Source organism: Clytia hemisphaerica, unplaced genomic scaffold (assembly GCF_902728285.1).
Source record: "Clytia hemisphaerica strain Z4C2 unplaced genomic scaffold, Clytia hemisphaerica genome assembly, whole genome shotgun sequence".
Taxonomy (NCBI): domain Eukaryota; kingdom Metazoa; phylum Cnidaria; class Hydrozoa; order Leptothecata; family Clytiidae; genus Clytia; species Clytia hemisphaerica.
In genome coordinates this window covers 530,436-553,238 of record NW_027103985.1, presented here as the reverse complement: position 1 = coordinate 553,238, position 22,803 = coordinate 530,436, and the positions used below count along the sequence as shown (strand labels likewise).

Genomic DNA, 22,803 nt, shown 5'->3' with positions numbered 1-22,803 from the left:
ATTAGAACTACTAGGAGGTCATTTTTGCCAACTTTAGCTTTGTGAAGATATTATGTACTAAAAATGGCATCTTTCTGAGATGATTTTGAAAATGGGTGTAGTCAAGGGGGGTAGATTTAATGGGAGATTAAAGACCCCCAGTACACTATGACCAATTATGAAACCAGCTCAACTCTTGTGTTATTTTTATTATTATTATTACTATTATTATTATACAGATTTACAAGCTAGGCTCACGATGGGCCTCTAACCGATCTTCTTTCACATTCCTCTTGTAACAAACTTTATGACTTTATTATGAACTATTCTATGGATCTTCTTAGCCTGGATATCCACTCTTGCTTATTTGACCCCTTCCCTAAGATATAGTTGGAATATCGCGATTATGGTATTGTATTGTATTATATTATTCTAGTATTGTATTATATTTATTCTCTTTTCACAGTTTGATGTCCAAAAAGTTGATGTCAGAATTCAACATGAAGGGTGTGGAGAAAAAGCACCAAAAGAAGAAAATGAAGTTTTCTTCGACACTAACATATTCCCTTGTAATGGGTAAGTCAATGACTGCTACAACTTGCACAACAGACTGGTTATATAATGTATTCGAAGTGTAAGAGTTGTGGTAGGGTGTGACCACCTGTTGCTATGGCGAACGGCCTTATTCGTGACCAAGAGAATCAAAATCAAGAAACATAAAGTTTTGTACAATTTCGAAATTGTGAAATGAAAATGAAATTTTTATTGGTCACAAAAACTTGTTTTTCGTCCAGCTAAATAAAATTCAATTTTATTTCTTTACTAGCTGCTGTTAAGCTAATCGTTAATGGCGCCACGTCTGATGAAATTCATGACGCGATAGCCAAGGCTCTCAGGTTCGCCCCATTTGGAAAGATGGACGACTAAGATGAATTGTTGTAATTGCATTGATATTTTAAGTTTTATTTGTTTCACCGTTTATTATTTGTTACTATATTTGCCTTGAAATTAGTCCCCCCCCCTTTACAAAAAGATGTAGGCCAAATTTGTAACCTAAGAGATTTTTTGCGCTGACTGTCAGCAGTAATTATTGATGACTGTCAACTGAAAAAATCATCCATTCTTCATACATTTTTGAAATGTTGAATCATTCTTTTTGATTCTATGAGGTTTTTTGCTTACCAAGTACAAATTGCATTATTTTCCATAACAACTTCTTGACGAAATGTTTGAGAGGTAAAAAATCTTAACAAAAAACGTTGTCTTTGCTCTCAGACAGGTACAAGCACCCTGCACTATTTATCTACTCCATTATTACTAAGTATAATGTAGATTATTATATTTTATTACTTGACAGCTGTTATCTTGTAACTGCTTGTAAGCATTCGTCATTCAGTCTGAGCTATTTTCAAAATTTAGAAACATCTGAATCAAAAGAATTTTTCTAGCTTTCTTTTATATTCATTCATGCTTCATCAGATTTAAAATGTAAATGCAACAACCTTGTTTGGAGGAAAATATTTGTAGATATTTATATATTTTATTTAGATATTGTTTTTAAAACACGATATTTTAATATATTGAAATGTGTACACTTTAGATACATTAAAAAGAAGGTGTAAATACGAGTTATCTTCAAAATCGAAAATATCATAAACAAAAGAAGTTAAACGGACTATCAAATTTCTTTACCCCCCTCTGGTACGTCGTGAAACAGGTGGGCACCTATAGTGATAAGATAAAATTTGAGCATTATTTTAAAGTAAATACAACATAAGCCGGGTAGCTCAGTCGGTAGAGCATTCGCCTTACAATCTCAGGGTTGTGGGTTCGATCCCCGGTCACAGCCAACTCAGCGGATGAGTAGCTTAGATTGGGTAATCTGATCTAGGCGGTAAGTTACTGGGAGCTGAGAGTAGGTGTGGCGCTCCACCTCAGCATTCGATCTCCCAGGTCTAGCGCAAATAGAAAAGGGGATAGACTCCCTCACTCTCGGCTCCGCCGACAGCCACCAGATGAATATACTTACTTACTTACTTACAACATAAGAGTAACGTTAATTTGTCCGATTATAACATTAAAATAACGTTTACGTTGAGATTAAACAACATTCATTTAATGTTAGTTTCAACGTTAATTTCAACGTTGATGTTTAACGTTAACAAAACATCTCATTTTATAACGTTAAACTAACCGTTATATAACAATAATTACAACGTAATTTTAACATTGAAATAACGTTTTTGTGCCAGCTGGGTACAGTTTGAGACAAAAAAATCCTGCGACTGGCTCTCAAAAATAAAAATTTCTTATGAAAAAAGGGCGGGCATTTAAAAGGACTTTCGAACAAAAAACGTTGGAATTTTAATCGAACGTTTGACGTTCGAATTATTATTATTTTGCGCTACTGATGCGCCATTTTCGAACGTTTATAATTCGAATGTTTTTGTCTGGAGTCTGTCCGCATTTTGCTTTCAAAGATGGAGGGAGAGGACACAGGTCTGTCTCGTGCATCTTTTTATAGATATAGAGATGTTTTGTATCAATCTAGCACCGAGCAAGTGTTCTACGATTCGTTTGCAGTTCAATCTAACTCAGACGAAGAACTGGAACCTGATAATGAACATGACGTCGAAATGTTTGATTGTGAAAATGATAACGAGTCTGAAGGTGAAGTAGTTCCTGAATGTTGTGACAGTGATGATCAATTCGATCAAAGTGCAGGTGATGAAATGGAAGGTATATATAGACTGGATAGACTGTTTTCCGGGGGGGGGTAAATTTCCTAAAGATGTTACATCCTAAACCCCCCCCCATATTTAATTTTTTTTTCTTTCTGGAAAGACCAATTTTGCTGAGAGTACAGTTTTGGGATTTTTTTATGCTTATAAAAACATGTAGTCGAAGAGCTACAGGTTTCCTTCTGATTGAGCTTTGGCTTCTTGATGATTATGACGGCGCTGGGTTCAGTACAGTGAAGTAGACAAGAGGACCATCTTGAACTTTTTCAATTTCATTTTTAAAAATTATTTAAAACAATGAATTGTATTCTGAAAACCCTATTAAAGTTTATGAAACTCTAAATTGTAATAATTACTGTAATTAGTTTCATGTTTCATTGCCCAATTTGCTTTAAAAACACGCCCTTTTACGACGTTACAAAAAGTAATTTATATCTACTTTGACCATAGGTAGCTGTTCTTTTAAACTATAACTTTCATTTGAAAAGTTCTAATCCTATCTGAGTTCTGTCTGATACATTTTGTTTATACACTTCCCCCTGGCAGATCTTTGTTTGTATGCTAGGGGTGAATTTTAATTAAGTTAAGCTTTTTTTCATTTCATTGGAATAATTATTTGTTATTGCTTTTATTGATATCATGATAATGTCCATAATTGTGCGATGAATTTGTTAAACTACCGGGTGGTCCAGAAATAACATGTCGAAAATTCGAACCTAAATATCTCGAAAAGTAAACATGGAAAAAGCTGCAAATTTCTTTGTTTTTTTATTTAACATATTTTTTATCTAAGTTCGAAATATTTTTTTGCTAGCACGATTCTTCTTATTTTTATGAGTTTTTCCTCCCAATCTATTTTTAGGAATAGCATTACAAAGTCTTTCTTTTTAAGAAGATGGCATTCCATTGCAGTTTACCGTTTCACAGTTGCTCCATCGACCTCTACGCAATCAGTACCTCTTTTTCTTAATGCTGAAATGGTTTTCTCTGACGACGAAAAGGCTGTCATAAAAAATGACTATCTTGAGAAACAATGGAGCGCTTATCGTATCTGTAAGGAACATCCTACAAAGAAATGGCATAAAACGTCTGTACAGAAATTAATCAATCGTTTCAAAGTGTTTGGATCTATGGACAGAAGACCTGGATCAGGCAGACCAAGAACCGTGACAACACCAGATAACGAAGCTTTGGTTAACGAGTTGATATGTTCACAGGAAGAAAAACCGGGTACGCATTTGTCACCTCGGGAAATAGAGAAACACACGGGAATAAAGAGATCTTCGGTAATACGAATGGTAAAAAGGAATGGCTATAAGCAATACAAACGTTTAAAAACACCACGAGTAAATGCCGCGACAAAGCAACGACGAACAGAGAGAGCTGCAGCGCTCGCAGGAAGATTTGGAAAGAGCAAAAGGAGCATCGAACGTTGTGTGTGGCAAGATGAAAAGGACTTTACACTGGAAGTGCCGTTCAATAGCCAAAATAGCCGCGTTTACAGCAAAGGCCAGAAAGGTGATGTTCCTGATGCAAGCTTGTTTCATCAGAAGAACAAACAAAGCAAAAAAGTCATGGTATCCGCCTGCATTTCATGGTACGGTGCAACAAAACCTTTTTTCGTGAGTGGTGATGGAGTAAAGGTGAATGCCGTTTCGTATCACAAGCATTTAGATAAACAACTGATACCGGAAATAAATAAATTGGTTAGTAGAAAAGATTGGGTTTACATACAAGATAGCGCACCATCACACAGATCAAATCTTGTCCAAGACTATCTGAAGGAAAAATTGAGAAAACGCTTTGTCAAGTCAGGTGAGTGGCCCCCAGCCTCACCTGACTGCAATCCATTGGATTACCACTTCTGGGACAAGGTGAAAGTCAAAGTGTACGAAGGTCGATTCAATCAACCATTTGAAAACGAAGAACAGTTAAAAAGAAGGATAAGGAGAGTTTGGAATGAAAAGGCTACTGATGTTGTTGAAATTCGGAAAGCATTAAAGCAATTTGTGCCTAGGTTGAGACAGGTTGCCGAGAAAGAAGGAAATTATATCAAAATGACATTTAAGGGCTCTGACCATAGTCCAAAAATTGATTTTGGTATTTGAACATAAAAGTTATATTTCAGGTTCCTTAACACTTTTAACAAAGAATCGCCTTTATAAATTGCTTTTTAATCGAATCCCTTAAGAGTAATTAAGAATTTAATTGCAAAAATGACGTTATGAACTTTAAAAATATGTTAATAATATGTTGCATCACCCTCTTTTACAAAAAGTGCTTAGTTTTAATGGGTAATTAACTTTTTTGTTTCAAAATTTCTTTACATTGTCCGCAAAAAATTGAACTATTTTAAATTTTGCGGAAAATTTTTCTAAAAAGATGTGTCAAAAGTTATGACTGTTTTTTTAAGCAAAATCCAGATGAAAAATTGATGAAAAACCACTATTTTGAAGATTTCGAGACAAAGAAGCATTTACAAAAATTTTCCGCAAATATTTTTATTGTTCGGTAAAAGATACACCATCTACTGCGAAAATTTTTTCAAAATGTTTTTTCTTCGCCGAAACTAAGCTCTTCAAAGTTGAAATACTCTTCCTCGCAAAAGTCTTCATTTTCTTCTTCATCAAATGTTTTCAATGCAATTTTTGAATTTTCAGATTCAGGAATAGTTTGTCTAACAGAAAATGTATAACATGCCATAGTTTTGTTGGTTACATCAGTCAGAAAACACATTTTAAACACGGCAATTATGAAAAATTCACTATGGTCAGAGCCCTTAAGTGAACACCTATCTTGCGAATGCTTTTCTGAACACTATTGCTAGTTTTTTTTTTTTATAGTTGTTATCCAGATTGTAGATAGATGATATAAATTTCATTTGTTAATTGACATTTCATGTCGGATCAAAATTCGTCTTTTTGACGTCAATTTTTCCTCATTTTCTTGCAATTGAAAATGTATACTATTACCAAAAATATCTGCCGTTTCCCTGATTTTGTTTTTCTGAACCCGATTTTTTGTTTGAGAGTCCCAAGATGTCCAAATTATAACTATACAAATTTTCCTGGCTCTAGTGGTCAAACTTTTGGCACAACTTTAAAAATAATTTTGGACATGTTTTTTTTAGACCACCCGGTAGAACTGAGGTGAGATTTTCTTTCATTTTTCAGCCTTTTTCGCAAGCCATGAGTATCATACTGCAACTGTCGAACACTTGGAAGATGTATTTAGGGTTGAAGATGAATTTTCCAATGATTTATTCAATGAAAATGATTATTGGGAAGATTTTACTGAAGAATTGCAAGGTAAATGAGGTGGTATTACAAATTTTTGTCAGTGGGAAGGCCTGTTGATGATTGTTTTAGCTAGAATCTTTGAATGCAATATCGCTCCACATCTCACATGTCATAAATATTTCAACTAGAAATTTGTACGAGTTCCAATTCCACAGTTTATTTTGAAACGATTGAAAAATCGTGAAAGTTATTACCTTTCTTTTGATATCGCAAGGCTGTTGAAAAAGTGGGTCAGTTGGTTTAGCGGTCAGTGGTAAACAAATTCTGTTGGAAAGCGCTGTTGTGTGGGTACTTCTATATACCCCCAAATCACTTTCAAAAAATTCCAGAACTTTAGTAACAAACAGCGCTTACATCAAAATACCTATCAAAAATTGATGTCGTCCATTTAGGGGGTGATGATTTTTTTTTCTTGCATGGACCATCATGGTAAAAGTAGGGGGCGGGAATGTGACAGAATCTTTTTCTCAGTGTTAAGGCTTGGGGACATGAGAAGTTTTTTTCGCATTGGTGCGTGCCATGTTTTTTTTGTTTCATGGGACGAAAAGTGAGGAAAATACATGCTGGATTTGTCCCTGGGACAATGGAACAGAATTGATTTGAATTGATGGGTGAATGGTGGGATGGAGTATGTTGCATTGCACCAATGGGAAAAAACTTCTTGTGTCCCCAATGCTTTTATTTTCATGCTATTAATCAAATTAATTAAATTTCTTTGCAGATGATTTATTTGATGAACCAGAGAAGGATGGATGTAACAGTGATATAACTGGGCACTTTTCCTCACCACTTTACCCTGAGGCCATTGTAACTTTGGGAGCAGCCATAACAATGATAATTGCTTTTTCGCAGAAATACAAACTTCCTAGTGTTGCACTTTCCTCCTTGATCATCCTCATTAATATTCTTTTACCATCAAACCATATCTTTCCGAGATCATTGTATATGCTTAAGAAGCTTTTTGGCTCACTGAATCCTAATGTCAAAACACACTACTTTTGTAAGGAGTGTTTAATGAAATTGGATAAAGACAGTGTTGTTTGTCCAAATTCTACATGTTGCCAATCAAAAAAAACGGAAAAACCTATGACCAAGTCGTACTTCATGCAATTTGACATAAAAAGCCAAATCAAAGCAATTTTTTCGCGTGCTGGTATGCTTCTCAAATTAAATCACCGCTTCAACTGTACTGCATCATCACCGTCTGACATATACGACTTTTCATTATATAAATCAAACTCTGCTTTTCTAAATAATCCGTTCAATATATCTTTTATGTGGAACACTGATGGTGTTCCCCTTTTCAAGAGTATCAAGTCATCTATCTGGCCAGTCTTCTACACAATAAATGAATTACCTTTTAAAGATCGCAGGAAAAAGGAAAACATTTTGATTAGTGGCCTGTGGTACGGGGAGACACATCCTAATATGCTGCTGTTCTTATCTCTGCAGTTTGAATCTTTTAGAGAGCTGACCTATTTTGGAACACAAATAAATGAAGAAGTCACCGTTAAATCCATGTTGCTTTGTGGCACTTTTGACATGCCTGCTAAAGCCAGTGTGCTAAATTTCCAACAGTTTAATGCATTTTATGGCTGTCCTAAGTGTCTTCAAGAAGGGGAGACAGCAAAAACTGCAAAAAACGGAAATGTAAGGTGTTTTCCATTCAATAAATCCAATCCAACTGGTCCCCACAGGACACATACTGAAACAGTCCAACATGCTAAGGAAGTAATGATTGCCAAAGATCATGTAAAAGGAATTAAAGGACCCACACCATTAATGCTTGTACCTAGCTATGATGTAATTCGTGGCATCGGCATAGACTACATGCATGCTGTACTATTATTTGATGTTTGATGTCTCTCATAAGAATGAACCTTATTCTGTTTTTCAAGCTTTACCTCAGGTTGAAGATCGTTTGTTATCATTGAAGCCACCTAATTATATTACCCGCGCACACCAAACAATTAAAAGTAATCTTGGTTATTGAAAAGCATATCAGAATTTCGATCCTTTTTACTGTATTATTTTGTTCCTGTCATGTCAAAGCTGTTGCCATCAATCTATTTTGAACATTTCTATTTACTTTCTCATGCAGTTCATTTACTAATGAAATCAAATATCACATCAAATGACATCGCCACAGCAAAGAGGTTTATTTTCTTATTTTGCTCAACCTCTGATAAGCTTTATCAGCGCCGTTACATGACAATAAATATCCATTCTCTTATACATTTACCTAAAACTGTTTCTGAACTTGGTCCATTGTATGTGTATAGTTTATTCAGTTTTGAAGATAAAAATGGCTTTATTCTCAAGTTAATACATGGTACGCAGAACATTTGGTTTCAATTGGCTAGTGCAGTTTCTGCTTCTAACTATTTGCCATATTTAGCAGAAACTTGTATCAAACCTGACACTAATGAGGACAAATACATGTGGCAGTTGAATGGAACCTATCATAAGTATTGTATTGAAATTAATCACTAATTAGAATAGGATCCCTTTCCACATATGATGCTTCAAAAGAAGAAAGCGCCCTTTTTATTAATCGATTTATGGAGCTAGAGTTTTCTGCATTTACCTTCCCTTCAATAAAGCTTGAAGGATACATAATTAGATCATGTTGTCGCACAAAAGAAATACACCGGAATAGCAAAACTGTCTCCCTTGCCACAGGTCATTATTTTTCTATTGATCGTTTTGCTTGCTTCAAGAACAACAATGGAAATGTATACTACGTTGCATTTGGTTATTTTTTAGCCTTGATATCCAAGCTCAAAATTTAAGAAAAAACAAAATTTACCTCAACATACAAAGTTCTTAAATTATAGAGCTTGGTCTCCCTAGAGAATGAAAGTGAAAACCCATGTTTCCTAGCCAACCCAGGGCAGCAAAACAGAAATTAATAAAAAGCAGTCTTACAAGATCTAAAACTATTAAAAACATCCAAAGATTACACCAAAGTCCATAAAAAAGTTTGCATGCATTATCATGACCAACCATGTTTTCTTGGAAAATGAACTTGCCTCTGTTTTCTTCTTTTTCATGTTTTCGTGTAACAGAAAGCCCTACTTCACTAGCAGCTGGAGGACTATCCTATTTTTGCTTTAGAATTGCTCAACACCGTGTAGATTGGCCCTTACGGTTTTAGCGAAGTGAGCGCAAGCAAGCGGACTGCATTCTCATATGAGAATGCAAATCGCTCTAGGGAGACCAGGCTGTAAATCAGAACATAAAATATCTAAAACTAGACTGTGAAATAATTTACAGCCTGGATATCCAGGCTAGTTATTTTTTTGATATTGAACATTTTCAAGTTTTCCAGCCTGAAAGTGGTTTTTCAAGTTGTCTGAAGGAAGGAGAAGCTGAATCAATAGTGATGAAAGTGAAGCTTAATGATAAACTCAGCATGGTTGAAGTTACAGAAATTATCGAGCAATGTTTATTTCTTGGAGTTGATTGTGAGAATTCTTATGTAACAAATTTTCCCAATGTATTTTAGAATCTGATTGATTTCTAGATTTTTTTTAGGTATTTCCAGTATCGATTTAGTAACCCTATTTTCTACACTTCTCAAATTTCATTTAGAACAGGTCATTATTATAAGGTCTGTAATAAGAATTAATCATTTGAGGATGTTGTGTATTAGATAAATTAGATTAAATAAATAATTTTAAATCTCTCTCTCTCTCTCTCGTTCTTTCTTTTCGCTCTCTCTTTCTCCCCTTCCTCATTGTGTCTGTCTCCTTTTTCTTACACAGAATTGACATTTAGCAATCATCAGATACTGCACTTAGGAAACTGATAAACTAAAATCTTGCATCATAAATATTAAGGCTTTAGAATACTATTCACATGTTTCAATTTATATTCAAATAAAATTTGTTTTTGTTTTTGTTGAGAAGGCTTGTTAAACATAGAGGTTTTCGTAATTCTAGTAGTTTTATAATATTTTAACTTATCATGTTTCTTACCTCTTAGCAAGGATTGGTTCTGTGGTTCTTCTAGATTGGTGGTTCTGAGGAATTTTGAATGTTTCTTCCTTTGTAAAGTTCATAAATGCATATTTGATCTTTTATTAGCTATTTTGCTGAATCCAAAATACTTTATTTCGTCAATAAAATAAATATTTTTAATAAAATAAATATTTTTATTTTTATCGTTAAATGGATTTTGAGGTGATGATTTTTCATTTTTATCATAAAATCTTTTGAGATGATAATAATAGTTGAATTTTTTAAAGTTTTTAAATTTAAAGTTTCATCAATTGAATATTCTGTCAAATATTTTTAGTGGAAAAATAATCAAAGTTGTTGTTTTGATGTTATTTTTATTATGGATTAGAAGCAGTCTATTATCTGCTTGTTTATAAGAATAATGTTTATAAGAATATTAGAAGAAAACGTAATTTTTACTAGGAGATGAGTTGTGGTGTTTTATAAGAAAATTTATGAAATAGATATGTTCAGAATATCTTACCCTCAGAATCCCTAAAAATACTTCACCCTCAGCCAAAAACACTATTCTTTTCAAAGTAGCATGCATTTCTCATTTGAGCACATCCCTGAAAATTTCACTTGCCTATGTTGGATAGAAATTTGTTCGTCAAAAATCGAAAAATAGGGGCGTTTTTTTTACACACCTGGTATGTTTGAAAGTGTAAGGTAGCATGCAAACTCTTTTTCATAACTTATTTTTACCTGCTTCCATATTTTCATTTCAAACAGGGGTGTTTTAGTGTTTTTCAGCTGTCTTATTAAACGCCTTTAAAGGTCTGGAATTCAGGGAATAATGCTCCTCTTGAAACACATAGTATGTGTCTTTCAACTGAAATCATTAATTCTAAATTCAGTGGTTCTGCCAAAAATTATTCAGCTAAAATTTTTTTTTTAGTGAAAATTAAGAAAAATTCCAATTCTATATGAAACAAAGCATATGAAACGATTCACATAAATGGTTCATCCTATAAAGAATCTGACATTTTCCCCGGTAAGTACTTTTAATTTTTTTTTTTTTTCTAAAAAGAGTACTCTTTTCTTTATTACTTCTTTAGAATGTCTACTGATTTTTTGCACTCCAGAATATTACATTTTCTTGTATCAAGTACTCTTGGAATGGGTGCCTTATAAACTGGGGGTTAGAAAAATCTTCAAATTGTAATAAACAGGGGAGCCTAATTACTAGGGGCTTGGGAATTGTACCTCTATATACTCCCAAAAATAAGGTAATCATAGACTAAAACCTGACTATTTAGAGCAAAATAGGGAATTCTTCTTTTAACAGCTGAAAATATTTTCAAAAATTAATAAACAGGGACTTTGGAAGTAGCTCACTTGCTTATAAGTTTGCGTTTTTACGTTTTTTTGCTTAAAAACGCCAATGTTTTATGAAAATTCCTAAAGGTCCAAGGGGCTAGGAAAAATGGAAAAATTAACAAGCCGGGGGGGGGGCTTTTATAAGGCACTTGAGAGTATGCAACTTGACTGAGTACATTTATAAGTTTCTTGTCAAGTATGGCTTTATCATTCTTTTAGATTGAAACTGAAATTTGATCTTGTCTAGTATGTAAGTTTTTTAGTATGCAAGTACTTTCTAGTTTGTATACTTGGTATACAATTTTAAATGCATACTTGGTTTTGACTACGATTTTAAATGCATACTTAAGGATTTTGAATGGAATTTTAAATGCATACTTGGTTTTAACTACAATTTCAAATGCATACTTGGTGTTAAATACAATTTTAAATGCATACTTGGTTTAGTATGCATTTAAATTTGCATACTAAAAAGGCATACTTGATTTTTAATATTTCCCGCTTTATGGGGAAATGTTTTTAAAATCGGCTTTTTAGGGAGTTCGATGTAAACTTTTGAAAGCGGTCGCGCGATCTGAAAGCGTGTGATAATAGAATGAATAAGTGTCAGTAGCTAGTCTTTCCAAAGCTTTGGCGTATGCTATTTTATTACTATTGAGATAAAAACAATATTAAGGATATGGAAAACTGTGGAAGTTTATCTCCCTAGTATTCTTGAAGTGAGAGACATTAGTGTACATTAGTGTACCTACTGGGGAATCAAAGCAGTTCACCCTCTCAGTCTAGGGGTTCGCCAAGGAGCTATCCTATCACCTTACATGTACAACATCCACACCCAAGAACTTATTTCGAACATCAAAGCCCTGCAGATTGGCACCTCACTACCAAATGGTCTTCAGACATGTATTATAGTTTACGCTGACGACATTTTACTACTTAGTCCTACCCTCAGAAACCTTCAAAAACTTATTGACCACTGCGCATCCTTCGGTAAGGAACACGAGCTTAAATTCAACCAAGCAACAACCAAAACACAATTCGTCATATCTGGACCCACCAAAATCAAATCGCCGACCCTGACTCTTAACGAATGTCAAATATCACAACAAGACACCCTAACGCATCTCGGATTTCAATGGACAAAAAAGAAAAATCATCTATGCTTAAAGAACCACAGACACTGAATAGCAGAGTTATGGTCTGTAGCCACCTCCCTCATCGCTTCCGGCATCCGTAACTGCCATCCTAGCACTATTGTTTCTATATACAACACAATTGTCGGGTGCATGTCACTAGTCCGACACTTTCTAGTCCGACAGTAAAATAGTCCGAATCTATAAAATAAATTTAAAATTTTGAAGTCTTTTTTTCCGACGTCACTTTTGTCCGAAAACGTTTTTCACTGAGATAATATTAATAAAAGTTCATTTTGGCGGAATTTTGACAAAATTAGAAATAAAGGAACAATCAGGGTCGTAAATCACTAAAGAAGGGTCGTAAAAACAGCTAAATCCAATTTCTTGACTAATCCTAACAAGCCTAATCCTAACAAGCTTCCCAAAATTTAAGAAAAGTCAGGTTTAGGGGCCTAACCTCAAAATCGAAACTTTGTATTTTTATAAAAGATGTGCCACCTCTTCCGCGATATTGCGTTTTTTATATGATTTTTTTTGACTCGTTGTCGGACAAAATTGTTGTCGGAATACTGACGCATTCGTCAAAACCAACGTCGGACATTTTTACTGTCGGACTAAAAAGTGTCGGACTACTGACGACCTCCCCAATTGTCATACCAAAACTTCTCCTATGGCCTTGAATTAGTTGAACTTACAAAATCAGAGATGGAGTACCTTAATTCTCAGGCAAGGGCTTGTTTAAAATCTCTATTCAATGTATCGAAGAGAAGCAAAAAACGGCATTCATCGACTGTACAGTATTCCCAATGTATGCAGCATTATCGATGAACGTCGTCTGAACTTACTCAGGCAGTTAGTGCTTAATGAATCTACCAAGAGTTATATCTGCTTTTTACTGTCTACTCATACGAACGTAGAATTCAGCTTTCTCGACAAATGTCAAAGAATAATCGATCTTAACGACATATCCTTCACAGAAACACTATTCGGCAAAAGACACCGTATTATTAAATGTTTTGATCAACTGCCCTCAGATATCTTTGATAAGTACAATGATTATATTCAAAACTGGTATGTTTATGATAATCGGGTTGCTTTCAAAGCAATGTTAGAAGAACACGTCATCAGAGCGAGAACAGGGATCTGACCTCTGTCTCTTTATTTCTTTCTTTTATCCTGTTCAAATCCCTGTTCTCGCATGTTGACTGTTCATATATTCTATTTAACGTAGTCTTGTTTTTTATTTTCTTCTTTTTAACCTGTACATATTTTTGTTTATATACCATTCTACTGGTGATAAAAGAGATTCATATATTTTAATTGTCAAACTAATTACCCAGTAAGCTTTGCGTTCACGTTTGGTTTTTATGCTCTGTGTTGCTCTAGATTGAAAGAGTTGGTTGAAAGTGTCGTCCAGAGTCCAGTTTCCCCTTCAGATAACTTTTATAGTGAATCTGAGGTTTGTGTATGCAATATTTTATCATATTTTTTGTTTTTTTCTTTTCTACGTGCCAGACTGAGTAATAATTCCAAGAGTGAGTAATAATTTCTTGATCACCGATATAAAAGTTCAGTGCAAAAATATACTTTATCCACTTGAGTGGATTGAAATACATTCTCGACAAAGAGGTCGATACAAAGATTTTCCACTTGAGTGGATTGAAATATATTTTTGATTGACAAAGAAGTCAATTTGAAAACCCTCTACACTTGTGGATTTGGATTTTTAAACTATTTTTCGACAAAGTCAAAGAGATTTTTGTTTTGAAAAATATTGAAAATAGGGGGTAATTCCCTGCGACGAACGAAATACACTTGTGAAAATACGCAACATGATTTGTCAAAACTGAGGTTCGGAATTCTCGAGTTATGACGTCATGACTAGCATTTTCCATCTGTCGTGGCGATTTTCATCAAAATATTTAACCTCGCTATTCATGATATTCTTGACGTAATCTTTTCCACGGAAGCACCCGAGATAACCCGGAACTAGTGGCAAAATAACAAAAGACTTTTGCCACTAGTCCGTATTATTTCGTGTGCTTCCGTGTAAAAGATTACATCATGAATTGAGAAGAATAGACGATATCGGCTTTCGATAAATGCAATGCATTCTGGTTTCTAGGGAATCTCAAAGGAATTATAATCTATTATAATTGATCTATTATAATTCCTTTGAGAGTCCCTAGAAACCAGAATGCATTGCATTTATCGAAAGCCGATATCGTCTATTAACGGAAATCTCCATTCCAGTCTTTATGAACGGACGATGGATTTCAAAGTTCAAAATCAAAGTGTGAAAATGTTAAAAATTCATTGGGGCATAAATTTTTGCCAGGACAGTTAACTGGCTATCGAAGAAAAAATAGTTACTTTGATATTATTTTTCTTTCTTTTGATATTAATATTCAATGTTTATAATCCGTATTTACATCCAAATTTATTAACCCTTCTCTGTGCTGCTTCCTTTTTCATTTATTATTTAGACAAAAAAGAAATTTTTATATGAAAACTAAATTGAACTTTTAATATCGCGCCGCACCTAAAGTAAATTCACAAAAATTAGATAAAGCGCCAATTGAGAAAATTTGAGTTAAATCATTAAAATAAATACCATTTTATTAAAGTTAAAATAGATGCTGAAAAATGTATCCAATCCAAAAGTTAATTTGTGCTTAAAGAATTTGGGCTACTGTTGGGTATCTAGGGGGTATGCCCCACGTGGCAAGATTTCAATACGATAACATGCTATAGTAGTATATATGAATGATGTAGATAAAATGATCTCCAGTACACCTTGGGGCCACTGCAACCAAAAAAGCGCTACGAATTCTTCAATCTTGAATTAATTGCAGATATTTGATATGGAGAGGTGGTCTAAAAGATAAACGAAGCAAAATTTTCACATTCATTAATTTAAGATATTTTACCTACGACCCGGTCGATGGGAAGTAAAATTTCTTAGAACTTCTCTAAAAAACTGGCAGAGAGACCAGCTAGTATCATGATACACAATATTTATAAAGGCAAGAAACATGGATGATAGCCAAAAGTCCGTCATCCGGATATAAGTCCGTGGACATGTCTAGATCATCTATCGCGAACGGTTCCGTGTATGTTACCACAAGGAAACTAATTTAACAAAGTATCGCTCGAGAAATTTGATGTAAACAACCTCTATACGTGCTACGCTCGCGCCTATCACCGCGTGCGTGTGCGAAGAAAACAAATTCTTATCAGGGTGTATTTGTAAAATACTCTCTTTTCTATAGTATATTTATTTGATAACTTTATTTACAGTGATTGATAGAGTTAAGGAATAAGAAGAAGTAAGGACAAGAATTTTTGTCTCATCGTTAGAAAATAATTTCAATTACAATTTTAAAAGCTGTTGTTGGGAAATATTTTGTCGCATATTTGCGAATCTTGTTAGTATGCAAGAATGCCCATACTTGATGCATACTAATGCATACTTAGGGCATACTTAAGGCATACTAAAGCATCCTTAATGCATACTAAAATTTTTCGTAAGGGTAGAGTCGTTTTATATTTCAATGTTTTGTATCTTTTTCTCTGTCCAGTATATTTGTAGTCTGTGTCTAAGTTTGTTGAGTTTGTCTCATTTCCTAATTCGTTTCCAATGTGTACGGCCACTCGGTTACGGGGCTCCGAACCGGGCTCTCGGTCAACCTTTCAACTTTTTGCTCTTTCTTTTCACTGTATGGTCAGAAATTTAAAACTTTTTTGTTTACAATTTGTTTTAATTTAATCCCTCTTCTCTGTTTTTTTATGTACGAAATTGTGTCTGATCAACACTATTTCTTCTTTGGTAAAGATGACGGGTGGCTCGCGGGCGCCAGAGAGTGCTTACTCTTGGTACCACACCTGACTCTAGGGGGGGTTCTGCACTTGTTCGACAGTACACTTGTTCGACAATACATTTGGTCGACAAATCGTGAAAATTGTCGGCCAAATGTATTGTCGAACAAGTGGGAAGATCAATTGTCAGACTTCCCAGTTGTTCGAAATCCACTTGTTCGACAATACATAATTGTCGAACAAGTGGGTCGTCGAACAACTATATGATCAGTTGTTCGACAATGTAATACACCTTTCCCGAATTGTTTGGTATTTTTCGAAGGTCTTCAAACCATATTGAAAACTATATATTTGTATTCCTCCTATAAAGACAAGTGCATGCTGAAAATTTGAGCTCAAAAGCTTTTTTCTATCAATTTTTATGACTGTTTTTGTTCACGGTGAAATCGCTTATAAAAATTAAAACATACAGCCCGGCCTCGTTTCCATGTATTTCTATTGTTTATAAAGAAATTTCAAATCAAAATAACTCAAGAACTGGAAGTGCTTTTTTCATAGTTCTTTTTTTATTTGTTTAGTTTTGCGACATACAATTTTATGAAACTAAATAGAAACATCCAAACATTAAAAGTAAAAAGTCAAAAAGCCTAAATCCCCTAAATAACAATTCGGGAAAGGTGTATTGTTCGACAATACAGTTGTTCGGCAATACAGTTGTTCGACGAAAGTTGTCGCACAACTGTATTGTCGAACAACTGATCATATAGTTGTTCGACAAAAGTTGTCGATTTATTTGACAAATTCTGAAGTTGAATATCGTTAACCTAACCTGAGATCAGATTGTGGTTGTTTTCTGCCCACCACGCTGAAGCTGAAGCGGTGGGTGGAAACATACAATCTGACGAATATGCAATCTCGAAATCGTAAAGGGCCGCGTTCGTCTAAAAGGACTGGGGATGACAACAAAGTTGCGTGATATTGTGTTTATGAATAGGACGCCGTATTAGTTTTTGACTTTCTGGCGCACAACAAGATTCTTGTTGTAAAATTTTCCGCGGGAGGACTATTTTACTCAGATGTATAATTTTCAAGTGCCTTCAGAGGTTTACCGTGCACGTAAGAAAATTATGAACAGCTGTTATCAGGTTATGTTAACCTGGCTTTGCGTAACAAAACAATTTAAAACAATTTGCATTTTTTGAAAATAAAATTTTCCAACACCCCCCCCCCGGACCTTATTAGGACCCCCGTTTATTAATTTTTAAGAATATTTTCAGCTGTCAAAGAAAAGGTCCCTCATATCGTTTGTGTAATATATTATTATGATTTGATATTACGATATAACATAGTTGTATATTATACTAGGTCATAGTTTGCACTAACTGCCATAGGCTACGTCATATCTTCCTATGAGCTATGAGCACTGCTCTTGTTTTGAATATTGAAATTCTCCAGATAAATCGCATGCGCACTGAGATTTTAATGAAACAATAGAAAGTTTCGAAACCTAAGCCAATCAGCTGTGTTTTAAACATTCAATTATTCAAAATCTCTATTGATAAACATCTTTTGTGAATGTTGTCTATTATGTTTAAACATATTAATAAGCAATTCCCGGTGGGGGTCATTAGTGGCCGCCTATAGCAGTGCATATAGACCAAGAGTAAGACCTAAAAGCCTGGATCTGTCTATTGTGTAGACTATAACTGCCACCGCTCTCATAAAGGTCACGTATTTAAAACAAAGCTTAACAAAACGACTTAAAGTCGAAAATTTCGCCAATTGTATGATGAGTTTTGAGATGAAGTAAATGTATTCGAATCTCCGAAAAAAGCTAAAAAAGAAATAGATATACCTTTTTTAATTCATTAATTCTAATAATCATAGAATCTTTTGTTAATCTATTCTAAAGAAGTACAAGCAATGCATTGGAGAGACTGTCGATATTGAGTAAGTTACGGATTACGCATTTTGATTTTGACTGGTTGAAAAATTTTAAGTTGGTAAATTAAGAATTGAAACCTTAGCTTACAGTACACGATTTGCAAAATCGCAACTAAAAATTTCCTTATTTTAACAGAGTCAGAGTAGACGCTTATAAGAAAAATAGATATGCTCATCTTCTTCGCCATCCATTGTTTATTTTGTAAGAACTAATTGTCGAAAGGTATATAACCCTCAATAAAGAGTTATTGATTTGATTCTTATAAAGAAGATGCTTATAAAGAAGATGCTTATAAGAAAATTAAATATAATCATCTTCTTCGCCATCAATTGTTTACTTTGTAAGAACTAATTACCGAAAGATGTATTGCCTTCAATAAAGAGTTATTGAGTTGATTCTTAAAAAGTAGATGCTTATAAGAAAAATAGATATAATCATCTTCTTCGCCATCCATTGTTTATTTTGTAACAACCAATTACCAAAAGTTAATAGTTAAAGCAAAGAAAAGCGTCCGTCGTGCATGCTAAAAGGGAAAAGCTATGAAACTTTACCGGGAAGCCAACTTTACGGGATATCATTTCAGTCGGAACATACGATACTAACAAACGCAAACAAACAAAAACGCGCGCGCAAAAAATCGAGATGCGTGTCCAATATCCTAGCGTGAAGCAATGACTGCCATCTTCGATTTAATTTGGTGGTTGCGGAATATCTAGGGTAAAAAATGATAGTAAAATCAGCGAAAAACAAGTTTTAGAGCCTAAAATAGGACAAAATTTGGCGGAATGTAATACCTTAAAGGAAGAAATTTTGGCGGGAATTTAATTTGGCGGATGGCCAAAAAAGTTTTTTCAGACAAAATTACGAACGGACAAAGGTTAATTTATAGGACCTCCAGGTAGGTCCAAGAATAATTTTCTAATGTACAAATTTTGAGGAGTGAATTTTTAATATGTTTAAGATTTGCTATGCAAAATTTGAAGTCGATAGCACAAATAGCGCAGGCTACGTCAAAGTTCAATTTTTATAGAAACTTTTTTTGGACCACCCGATATATTACGTACGAGCATTGACTTCCAAATAAGGTAACACTCTCTGTCAAAAATTTTGAGAACCTTCTGTATCCACCACTGGCTAACTGACGATAACCGATGGTAATGGAATAATAAAATATAAGGGTATGAAATGAGATAAAGTAAACTTTATGTTTTATAGTTTTTGGTGATATGTTTTTTTGATTAGTACAACGATGAGAAGTGAATGGTCAAACAGCCAACCGAACATAGTCAAACCAGTCGAATCAATCGATTAAATGAACCAATCAAACGATGATCTGACGTGATTGAATCAATCGAATCTAGCACTAATCAAACGCAATTGAATCAATTGAGAAAATCGCAGTAATATTTGATTATTTTCAATAATTCGATTGCGTTCAATTGATTTGGCGTTCGATTGACATAGTCTGCTGGTTAAAAAGCTAATAACTTGGTGACTACTGAACCGAAATTAAAGTTATTCCTCAAAATTAAAGTTAGACTTTCTACCTTCTAATGAAATAAAAACATTAATCATAAAACATTTTTGTCAGCTCCAGGAAGCTATCAAGCCATCAAAGTTTTTTTGGACCACCCAGGATTTTTAGGTTATTTTTGAGCAAAATATGTCAAATGAGATTTTATTTTTTTCGAAAATCAGGCTGTCACATGTTTTTCATCTTGCCCTTTTGTTCCAAAATTCAGAATTAACTAATGAACCCATCTTGAGAAAAGTTCATAACAGACGAACAAACAAGATTTCAATGGATAATTTATAGGACCTCTGGGAACTATTAAATTGTGTTAAGTGATAGTATATGACAACTCACTGTTGCAACACTTGATGACAAGGGTGGGTCTTCCATAGATGTTGATGAGGAAGGGCGGTCTTCCATAGATCTTGATGAGCAAGGTGTGTCTTCCACATATCTTGATGAGGAAGGGCGGTCTTCCATAGATCTTGATGAGCAAGGTGTGTCTTCCACATATCTTGATGAGGAAGGGCGGTCTTCTATAGATCTTGATGAGCAAGGTGTGTCTTCCACATATCTTGATGAGGAAGGGCGGTCTTCCATAGATCTTGATGAGCAAGGGCGGTCTTCCATAGATCTTGATGAGCAAGGTGTGTCTTCTAGAGATCTTGATGACAAAGGAGTTTCTCTCTCTATAAAGCTGGGTAATAATTCCTCATCAGAATTATCATCATCAGTTATAATACTCAATGGCAAATTGAGTTCTAGGTAAAGCTTACCTTGCCCAGCAAGCCTTCTTATTGATGCAAGATCCCAAACAAAATCTTTGCCAACACATGGTTTAACAATTCTATGTTTGTTTCTTTTTACAAAGTGAAAGTCATGACTTTTAATAAAGTGAAGTTTTGGCTTCAAGCACATAACAATTTTTTTACGAATATCTTCTTCAAACGTAGAAGAACACAGTGTTACCATAGCTTACTTTAACGCAATCATCTCATCATGGAAAATATATTCATCAGCTGCATGTTGCTTTAATACCACTATCTCAAATACTTTTTCCTTGTCTGCTGCTGATCTCTTTTTCCCACTTGATAAAAGTCGAAGGGAATGGCTGGGTGAACATGAAGATCTTGCTGCATTAGTGGTTGATTCTCTTATTAAAGCACGTGTTTGAGAAACAATGTTTGATGTTCTATTTTGGCTACCTTGCCTTATCAATTGTTCTGAAACGATTGATTGTACTTCCCTTCTTAGATCGTAATTCATTTTGAATTTTACCTAAGAAATATATCATTTTATCAGTATGAGCTTTAAAACATTTAAAATAGAGCAGACCAAATTTTTGGTCCCCAAATTTCCCGAATCGCCAAGTTTCCCCACTGAAATCTCAGTTTTGGTAAAAAAAAGTTGGAGAAATCGTAAAAATGGTAAAATACCTTCCTACTTTATACATACATTTTCTGAAAGCCCATAATATCTCCTAGACGATGGTAATAATTAAAATCTTTATTTGTTATACTGAATATCCGTTATTACATAAAGATCAAAATTTGACCTATATACTTTCAAAGGGGATGCATTCACCCATAGCTTTGAGTTGTTGAGATGATTCTTTTTAAAAACTTCCCGCCAAAGGGAAATTTTTCTTAAAACGGCTTTTCTCCTTCTTCTCTGTTTTATGCTGCCCTTACCCATTCCACCTTTCCATGCCCGTATATGACGGCAGTCACGTCTAGCCATAATATGCTATGATGTCTGCAAATCGTATATTATGCTGCATTATACGGGAAACTTCCAGCCTACATAGTTCTTTATATTATGTTGTGCATGATTATAGAATCCCGAGTGTATTACAGATGAACCCGACTAGATGTATTTGACGTGTTTTTACTTCTATAAATAAAGAAATTGTATAAAAATTTATAATATTATAGACTATATAATACAATGATCAGTTGGCAAGTACTGTAGAAGTACAAACTTACGACTTTACATTGAAAAGACACATGGGAGTAAGAGTATTTTGTTTGAATACATAGATATCATAGAAATTTATACTTACTTTCAGTGTGACTGTGAGCTTTCTTTGGAGGTGGTGTATAATCTATCGGATCTTCAGTTCGATGTTTGTTTTGTGAAGAGATCTCTTCTACGAAACAAACGCGAAATGACTGTGAGATTGGTCAAAATTTTGAATGGGTCATCACATACTAGATTCTTTATTTTTAAAATAAAATAATTAACTATCTAGTGTAACTTACTCTTTTCAAAGGTGCTGTGCGTATGGGTGCTATTGGAAATCGAATTGATTTTTGGTCTTTTAACTGCAAATAAAAAAAAAATAGGGTAGTTGGTCAAACGTGTACGAGAAAATTCTTCACAGCAATCTATAATTATTTTGATCAAAATTTTGTCCAAAACCCATCAAAAGATTACCAAATAAAATAAAAATAAAGTGTTAACATCGGCAAACGACTTACGAATACTTTTGAACGTGTCTGGTGACGCAGGAGATTCAGAAAGTGCAACCTTGGAAATAATTGCTGAAATAGAAATAGAAAACAATTATAACTTATAAGATAGGTACCAGGTACAAGTAAATTAAGAATTGAAAAGACAATAAGGATTGGGATTTCCGCTAAATTTTTATAGCTATAAATAATAGAATCTCCACCGAGTGGAAGCAAGATGCATGTAATACCGCTTTTGGCATATTTAACTCATTCATTGTATCTCAAAAGGTTTATAAGTTTTCGGCTGATTAAGACAGGGGTGTTTAAAAAGACCACACTAAAAATTCTAAGGGATCCCAGAACCCTTTTTCTGTGCATACATTTTAATTTGATAAAAACTAGAAACTTTTCCAAAGAACCAACCACAGAAAAAAGTAAAATAAAATCCGGGAAAAAGGTCTTGCACAAAAAAATCAACTCCCCTTCCTATATGTAACTTACAAGAGTTTTGTTTGGTATGAAATTCCTTTGTCGGAATCTTGGCACTTTCAGCTAATATCAGAGAATGAAGATCAAACATTATATCATTTGATATTT

At 34.2% G+C, this 22,803-nt stretch overlaps 1 long non-coding RNA gene across 1 annotated transcript; it reads right to left on the bottom strand.

Annotated features, from left to right (window-relative positions):
* Positions 1-22,024: 22,024 nt before the first annotated feature.
* LOC136811084 (uncharacterized) lies at positions 22,025-22,760 on the bottom strand. Its single transcript, XR_010847199.1, has 3 exons — positions 22,708-22,760; positions 22,234-22,296; positions 22,025-22,077 (listed from the first exon to the last, which is right to left on the bottom strand). It is a non-coding gene; the product is annotated as an uncharacterized lncRNA (long non-coding RNA).
* Positions 22,761-22,803: the final 43 nt, after the last annotated feature.